We start from the raw sequence: 9,425 nt of genomic DNA, 5'->3' as shown, positions 1-9,425 counted from the left end.
CTAGTATATTGAAGACTACTAGGTCAACATCTAGCACATGTATCCTCATAGGATAGAATAGTTACATAAACTGACATATCACTGTCAGAGTTTTGAAAGTCACATCAGACAACAGTTAGTACTTAAGCAATTTTCAATTAAGCACAGAATACACAAAGAGAGTAATTTCTGTAAATACTGATCATAAAGTCTGATGCATCAGAACAAAACTAAGCAGATTTAGAGGAAAAACCTGAAACCATTCCAAGTTCATTTACCAATCTTGTAAAAGTAGCTTCACACAGTGGATTTGTAAAGATATCTGCTAGTTGTTGATCTGTTGGAACAAAGTGCAATTCCACTGTACCTTCATCCACATGTTTCCTTATGAAGTGGTACCTGATGTTGATGTGCTTTGTCATTGAGTGTTGAATTGGATTACCTGTCAATACAATAGCACTTTGATTATCACAGTAAATAGGGATTTTAAAATATGTTAACCCATAATCCAGTAACTGATTCTTCATCCAAAGAATCTGTGCACAACAGCTTCCTGCAGCAATGTACTATGCTTCTGCAGTTGATGTGGAAATTGACTTTTGTTTCTTGCTAAACCAAGAAACTAATCTGCCTCCAAGAAATTGGCAGCTTCCACTTGTGCTTTTCATGTCAATTTTGCAACCTCCAAAATCTGCATCTGAGTAACCTATTACTTTAAAATCTGATTCTCTGGTATACCACAATCCTAGATCAGTTGTTCCTTTAAGATACTTGAAAATTCTCTTCACAGCTGTTAAGTGAGGTTCTCTTGGATCTGCTTAAAATCTTGCACAAAGACAGGTAGCATACATGATATCAGGTCTACTAGCAGTTAGCTAGAGTAGAGAGCCAATCATACCTCTGTAACCAGTAATATCTACTGATTTACCAGTATCCTTGTCCAGTTTTGTTGCAGTGGCCATGGGAGTGGATGCACTTGAACAATCTTGCATTCCAAATTTCTTCAGCAAATTTCTGGTGTACTTAGTTTAACAAATAAAAGTGCCTTCTTCATTCTGCTTGACTTGAACGCCCAGAAAATAGCTAAGTTCCCCCATCATACTCATTTAATATCTTGACTGCATCAGTTTGGCAAACTTCTTACAAAGTCTGTCATTTGTAGAACCAAAAATTATATCATCAACATAAATCTGGACAAGAAGTAAGTCCTTTCCATGGTTGAGGTAGAACAGTGTTTTGTCTATTGTTCCTCTGTTAAATCCACTTTCAAGAAGAAACTGAGCTAAAGTCTCATACCATGCTCTTGGAGCTTGCTTAAGTCCATAAAGTGCTTTGTCAAGCCTGTAGACATAATCTGGATATTTAGAATCTACAAAGCCTGGAGGTTGTTCAACATATACTTCTTCCTCCAATTCTCCATTGAGAAAAGCACTTTTCACATCCATTTGAAAGACAGTAAACTTTTTGTGAGCATCATAAGCTAAAAATATCCTTATAGCTTCCAATCTAGCAACTGGTGCAAATGTTTCATCATAATCAATTCCCTCCTGTTGAGAATATCCTTTTGCAACTGGCCTTGCCTTATTCCTTGTAATTATGCCATCACTATCAGTTTTGTGTCTGAATACCCATTTTGTACCAACATCTTATCTGTTTTTGGTCTTGGCACTAGGGTCCAGACTTTGTTTCTTTCAAATTCATTTAACTCTTCCTGCATTGCTTGCACCCAATCAGCATCTTGAAGAGCTTCTTTCACTTTCTTTGGCTCAATTTGAGAAAGAAAAGAATTGTAAAGACATTCACTTGAAGTAGTTGTTCTAGTTCTGACACCTGTATCAGGATTTCCAATTATCAAATCAGGTGTATGTGATTTAGTCCACTTCCTTGCAGATGGAAGGTTATCTCTAGAACTTGATGCTCCCCCATGATCCATGCTGTCTTCATTAACATTTTATGATGCTCCCCCTGAAACTATGCTCTCTGAGTTGGATTCTTCAGAATTTAAATTTTCAGAACTATCAGAACTTGGCTTATCAGAACTTGACGAATCAGAACTTTAAGAGCCAGATGTATGTTCTGATGCTTCTTGAGATGTGGTTAGATCTTGACTATGCTCCCCCTGCATAGGTGCATCTTCCTTTGGCGCAGTCACCACATTTTCAATAACATCAGAGTTTAATCCATCAGAGTTTGCAGTATCAGGATTTACAGAATCAGAATTTTAGACTTCATTCTCAAATCTCAGCTGATCATGATCATTGAAATCTTCAAGTTCAGGAATCTTCTTATCATCAAAAGAGACATTGATAGATTCCATGACAAAGTTATAGACTCTGAAGGCTTTTGTGGAAAGTGGGCATCCAACAAAGATTCCTTCATCAGCTTTTAGATCAAATTTGGATAGCTGTTCAGGATGAGTCTTAAGAACAAAACACTTGCATCCAAATACATGAAAATACTTCAGATTTGGCTTCTTTTTCTTCACCATCTCATATGGTGTCTTTCCTTGCTTGTTAATGAGTGTTGCATTTTGAGTAAAACAAGCAGTCTGCACACCTTCAGCCCAGAAATAGGTTGGAAGCTTTGCTTCATCAAGCATTGTACGTGCAGCTTCAATGAGAGTTCTATTCTTCCTTTCAACAACTCCATTTTGCTGTGGAGTTCCAGGAGCAGAGAATTCATGTTTGATTCCATGGTTTTTGCAGAACTCTTCCATTATCAAATTCTTGAACTCAGTACTATTATCACTTCTTATTATCTTCACTGAGTCTTTCATCAATTTATCCAGTTGTTTGACTTGATCAATCAAGAGATATGTAGTTTCACTTTTTGTGTGCAAGAAATACACCCATGTGTATCTGGTGAACTCATCCACTATGACCATAGCATATTTCTTCTTTGCAATAGACATGACATTTACTGGACCAAATAAATCAACATGTAGAAGGTGATAAGGCTCAAGAATTGATGATTCAGTCTTGCTCTTAAATGAGGATTTATTTTGTTTAGCCTTCTGACAAGAATCACAAAGGCCATCAGGAGCAAATACTGACTTTGGCAGTCCACTCACAAGATCTTTCTTGACTAGTTCATTTATATTGTTGAAATTTAAATGAGAGAGTTTCTTGTGCCAATTCCAGCTTTCTTCAATTAATGCTCTACTCATCAGACAGATTGCAGAACCATCAGTACTTGTTGAAAGCTTGGCTTCATAAATGTTAACATGCATGTATCCTTTCAGAACAACTTTGCCTGTAGATTTACTTACAACTTCACAGTGTTCTTCAAAGATATCCACATGATAACCTCTGTCACAGATTTGACTGACACTCAGCAGATTGTGTTTAAGTCCTGAGACCAGAGCTACTTCTTTAATGATGACATTCCCAAGATTGATATTGCTATATCCCAATATTTTTCAAATGTTGCCATCTCCATAAGAAACACTTGGGGCAGCCTTTTCCACAAAGTCTGATAGCAGGGCTTTATTTCCAGTCATATATCCTGAGCATCCACTTTCCAGAACTAGGATGTTTTTCCTGTTGTCCTGCAATCACAAAGACCACTAATTATTAGTTTTAAGGACCCAGACATGCTTGGATCCTTTGGCCTTATTAAGTCTGTTAACATATGCAGCGGATTTAGCATCAGATTTTATGTTAATATTTTTCTTATCAGAATTTACACTATCAGACTTTGAATCAGAACTTACACTAGAAGGAACAATGGTAACTTTCTTTAAAGAAGGTTTTATTTGATAATAATCATAGTACAAACTATGATATTCCTTACAAGTATAAATGGAATGCATAAATTACCACAATGAAAACAAGGATTTTGTGGCTTATATCTAACAGACTTACTACTAACTCCTGACTTTGAAGGTAAGGAGTTTGCGTTCTTATTCTTCCTGTAAAAAGAAGCCAGATGGTTAGAACTTCCACAGTTATGTCACGTTTTCCTAGGAGCTTCAGGAACAGGCTTATAATCATTACTTTTATTCACACCTTCCTTTCCATTCCTATTTTTCCTAGGCGATTTTACCTTGTTTGCATTCTTAACATCTTTCAGCTTATGCTTAAGCTGCTTCTTAGTCATTAAGCCTACGTTTACTTCAGTTGTCTTTTCCTGTTTTAGTTTGTCAGAAGTTAATTCCTTTTTAACTTCTGATTTCTCATTATCAGACTTCACAGCTACAAACTTAACAAGTTTTAACTTTGGCTTTTGTTTAACAACTACAGGCTTAATATTTACAGTTCCTTTATCATTCTTATCCTCTCCATAACCTATGCCTTCTTTCCAGTTTTCACTACTTAACAAATTCTGAGTTGTTCTGCCAGAGTTAATCCAAGTCCTGATAATCTCTCTTTCCTTTTCTAACTCATTTTTTAGGGATATATTCATTTTAAGCACTTCATCCCTAACATAGAAAGCATCATCTCTATCTTTCTGAGTTTGATGGAACATGACTAACTCTTTTTCTAAATAATCATTCTTCTTTTTGCAAGCAAGATTTTCAGAAGTTAATCTTTCACATGTTAAAGTTTGATCTCTATAACTTATGAACATGGTTTTAAGATATCTTCTCAACTCATTAATATCATCAGTATGAAAAGCATAAGTAGTTTGAGGTACCTTTAATTCAGCAGCTTCAGAACTGCTTTCAGCACTTGCCTTATTAGCATTTTCCATCAAGGCATAATTCTCCTCACTTTCAGAATCTGAGGTGTCTGTCCAGCTTTTCTTCTTTGTGACAAGAGCCTTGTCTTTGTCACTCTTCACTTTCTTGCAATCAGGAGATATGTGGTCTTTCTCACCACAGTTGTAGCATTTGACATTTGTATTATCTCCTCTATCAGACTTTCCTCCTCTGCCCTCAGATTTTCTAAAATTCTTCTTATCAGAACTTGTGCCTTTCTTGGAAAACTTCTTTCCCTTCCTGAACTTCCTGTATGCAATCTTTGTAATTCCTTTCACCATAAGAGCACACAGCTTCATCATCTCTTCATTAGCATCCGTCTCAGGCAAACTTTCAGATTCTGAGTCATCATCACTTTCAGAACTTGATGACTCAGTATCAGACTTTGTGAAGAGAGTTTTACCCTTGTCTTTCCTTAAGGTAGCTGCCTTGGGGGATTCTTCTTCAGCCTTAAGAGCAACTGTTCTTAACTTTCCTCCTTTCCTCTTGCTTCTTTGTTCCATCTCAAGTTCATGAGTCTTGAGCATTCCATAACTTTCATCAAGAGTTGTTTCATCAAGATTATAGTTGTCTATTATTGTTGTTGCCTTCAAATCCCAGCATTCAGGAAGAGCTAACAGGAATTTAAGGTTTGAATCTTCAAGATCATACTCCTTATTAACCAGTGACAAATCATTCAAGAGTTTGACAAATCTATCATATAAATCAGTCAATGACTCATTAGCCTTTGAGTCAAAGTGTTCATACTCTTGAGTGAGTATTGTCTTCCTGTTCTTATTAATCGTCTCCATTCCCTGACATCTTGTTTCCAAGGCATCCCATATATCCTTTGCAGTCTTGCAGTTTATTACCCTGTTTGACATTACATTATCAATAGAACTATGTAGTAAGTGTCGTACCTTAGCATCCTGAGCAATTGATGTGATATCTTTAGCAGTGTAATCACTCTTCTCTTTTGGTACAGACTTTGCTGCTTTACCTGCAACTGAAACATCGAGCTTGGTTGGTTTGTGAGGCCCTTCCTTGATTCTATCAAGATATTCTGGATCTGTAGCTTCCAGAAACATGGTCATCCTCACCTTCCATATGGCATATTCAGATGGTCTCAATATGGGAACTCTAATAGTCTCATATCGACTTTGAATTTGTGTTTTGGAGGTTCTTCAGCTTTGGTGGGCTTAGTTGGAGTTTCTGCTTCAGACATGATTGTGTTTGGATCTTAAACTGTTTGTGTGTTAACAGATAGGCACTGATACCACTTGTTATGTCACACACACACTGTAGAGGGGGGGGGGTGAATACAGTGTATAGCATAATCAAATCGAACTTTAATAACTGAAGTAAAAGAAAACAAACTTTATTGAAACAATAAACTTTGTTACAGTATGGAACTGTTCTCTCTCAGTGATGAACAAATATCACGAGAGCTGCTAGGGTTACAATGAATAATCTTCTCGATTGTGATAACAGTTATAGTGTAAACCCTATGTCTGTGTTTATATACTACACAGTTACAAGATAATTTCTAAATGATATGGAATATAATTCTGCTTCCTAAAATATATCAATCAAATATCTTTTCTTCCAAGTATTCTATTCTTCAAATAATTCCATCTTCATGCATATCTCTTCTTATGTTTGTCTCGATCTTCTTTCCTTTAATCAGCTGCCTTCCTTATCTGAACGTCCTTCGGTACTTAAGTTCTGATATCCATCTTCTGATGATTATCTCCTGATAATATAAGTACTGATATCCTTAAGTCCTGACTTCCAGTAAGTACTGATTTATCCTGTTTAAGTAAGATCTGAAAACTAAACATAAATCACATTAGCCATGACATTATCAAATATATCTAACACATTTTATATAAGTTTAAATCATATTTTTAATTTTTGTAAAATTACAAATTTTGAAAATTTAAAAAAATATAAAAACAATATTTTTAATCAAAATATAGGTTTTAAAAAAATGCAAGGCTAGGAGTCGAACCTGATCTTGGCAAAGGAAAGGAAAGAAGGGGAAGAGAAGGGCCTGTTATGCAATGAAGCCTAGTAATCTTTGGGTTAGGCGGAGCCTAATTGAAGTACATGACCCAAACTATAGAGACATCAAATAAAAATTAGCGCTCCTAAAGTTCATCAATCGTCTACTGCGATTCACCTATTTCTTCTTCCTCTTTCAAGCGCACGCACAATGATTCACTTGCTCTTTTAGCATTAGCAGCTATGTTTACCGGAGAATTCCTCCTAATCAAACTATTTACATCAAAAACCTCAACGAGAAAGTCAAAAAAGAAGGTGTTTTCCCCTCTCTCTCTCTTCCTCACTCACTCTCTCCCTCTCTCTCCCACTCTATCCCTACCCCTCTCGCGCTCTCTCTCTTCCCCCTCTCTCTGTCTATCTCTATCTATCTATCTATCTATTTATCTATCTATCTATCAATCTATCTATCTATCTTTCTCTATTTCTCTCTTCATAGGTTTTAAAATTTTAAGTTGAATCTTTAATTTGTCTTTAATAGATAATGTTATTGATTAGTTATATCTCAATGTTTATATGTGTATGTAAAAGCTAATAATTGTATTGATTAATTTGTTATTGCTACGTGTTTGATGTTTGTAGTTGCGTAATTGGAATAAGTAGAGTTGGATTATATGATTAGGTTGAACAACTTTCACAGTTATTATACTGGTTTCACAGAGCTGAAGAGATCCTTATATTCCTTTTTCTCGCAGTATGGGAGGATTCTGGACATTGTTGCTTTGAAGATGGTGAAACTCAGAGGACAGACTTGGCTTGATTTTAGTGAAGTTACTACTGCTAGTAATGATGTTCGACAGATGGAGAATTTTCCTTTTTACGGCAAGCCTATAGTAAGCTTTGAGCATGACAAAGCTTTTTAGTCATTTGAATTATGACATGGATGAATAATATAGAATTTTATAAAAAAGCATAGAAGGAAATTTTGCAAACAATAAGTGGTTGCTTGTGAACTCAGATTTAGGTCATCCCTTTATTGTTACTGAAGGATAATTGTTTAAATGTCCTATCAATTCAATGAGCTGATCAAGTCTTATTGTTAGATGATATTCAGCACTAAAGCTATTACAGATTCAAAGTTTCTTACTTTTTTTAACTAAATTATTCAACCTACAGGCATACCGCGAGTTAATACACCGCCACCTTTGTCTAGTAGACCTGTGACCAGGAATGAAGGAGGCTTGATTGTTGCACCAAAGCCTCTTCGCATTCCACCAAACCTTGTTAATCCCCTTGATGATCCATTTCAATCATGGACTAGATCTCCTACCAAGTCAAAAAATGGAACCTGTATTAGCTAGATGGTAGCTTATTTCATCAGATCATCAAGGTACTAGTGGTCCTGCAATTGATGTATGCTTTTTCTCATTAGAAACTGAACAAGTGTCCTTTTCCTTTTTTGGTTTTTTTATGGAGTCGTTCTTTTCTTATGTTTACGACTTGTATGCACAAACTCCTGTCTTGAAAAAATCACAGATCCTTCTTCCAGGGATTCGCTGCAGCTTGCCCCAATGCCGGATTCATACAACCTGGATAGGGGATTGCTCCTTTCAATTCAAGCGATACAGGTACTTATTATAAATTTTGTTTAAGAAGATAATAGTGATTTAAGTTTTTTACGTGATGATAATAATATGTTTAAAATTGCCTCAGTATTTTCTACATGTGCAAGCTGTATTTGACTACTTTTTTTTCTTCTGTTTCAGGATTTGTTAGAGAACAAGGGTCACCCTGTCATTATGGGGATTGGTGATTACTTACCCCCTCGGTTTTCATCTCACTTTATTGTCTTTTATATGTGCTTGTTCTCATTAATTATTGTAATAATCTTATTTTTCTAAAAATCTTTTAATTTTTTACCAACTCAGCCCACTTTTGACCCACGAAATGTAAGCAATTGCTTCGCCCGAGGCTTGATCAAAAAATTAAGTTCCTAATCGATATATTCTACAGGTACCAATTTCTACTTAATTACAGCAGTTGCTCCACATTTTTGCTCAATTATTCATCATAATTAGTAGCTTCATATGAATATGTATAAATATTAACTATATTAATTGAAATTGTTGATCACAGTAGCTTTGTGCTTGTGTGACTGTTCTAATCTATTCTATTGGATGCTAAAAGAGTTTGCTATACCAAATTATGCAACTCTTGCCAATATTCTTCCTGTTTGTGCTGGTTTAGAAGAGGATGTTGTTCATCGTTTCGAGAAAGAGATCCACAGTTATGTATTACATCGGCCAGAACTAATGGATAATATTTATATATGTTTTAATTGGAGATGATAAAGTGATATTATTGAAACCTTTGTCTTACTTCTGATTTGTAGGATTCACCAATTCGTGTATCAGCATAACAGTTTCTTACATTCAGGGCATTTGATGCCCCACCAGTTGTAATAGCTCTAGCTGCAATTGTAATAGTATCTTTTTGGCAGATCGAAGAACTAGTAACGAATTTAATAGTTAGTATGATGTTGGGGTTGTTGGATGTATTTTGTGGATGGAACTTGTAATGGGGTTATTGGATGATGTTTTGGATGGCTAGTAGAAATTGCTGAATGGTTATTAGGATAATTTTCATGGGCTTCTGTAATTATAAATATTATCTTGCAAAAATTTTAATTAAAGCATTGCATTTGATATTTGGGTGTTATATTATAAAGTAATAGTAAGGTTTTTACCAGATATTATGGTGTTGCATT

This window comes from Apium graveolens, unplaced genomic scaffold, assembly GCF_009905375.1.
Source record: "Apium graveolens cultivar Ventura unplaced genomic scaffold, ASM990537v1 ctg1930, whole genome shotgun sequence".
NCBI classification, from domain to species: Eukaryota; Viridiplantae; Streptophyta; class Magnoliopsida; order Apiales; family Apiaceae; genus Apium; species Apium graveolens.
The sequence above is the reverse complement of the archived record's forward strand: the minus strand, read 5'-3'. Positions refer to the sequence as shown.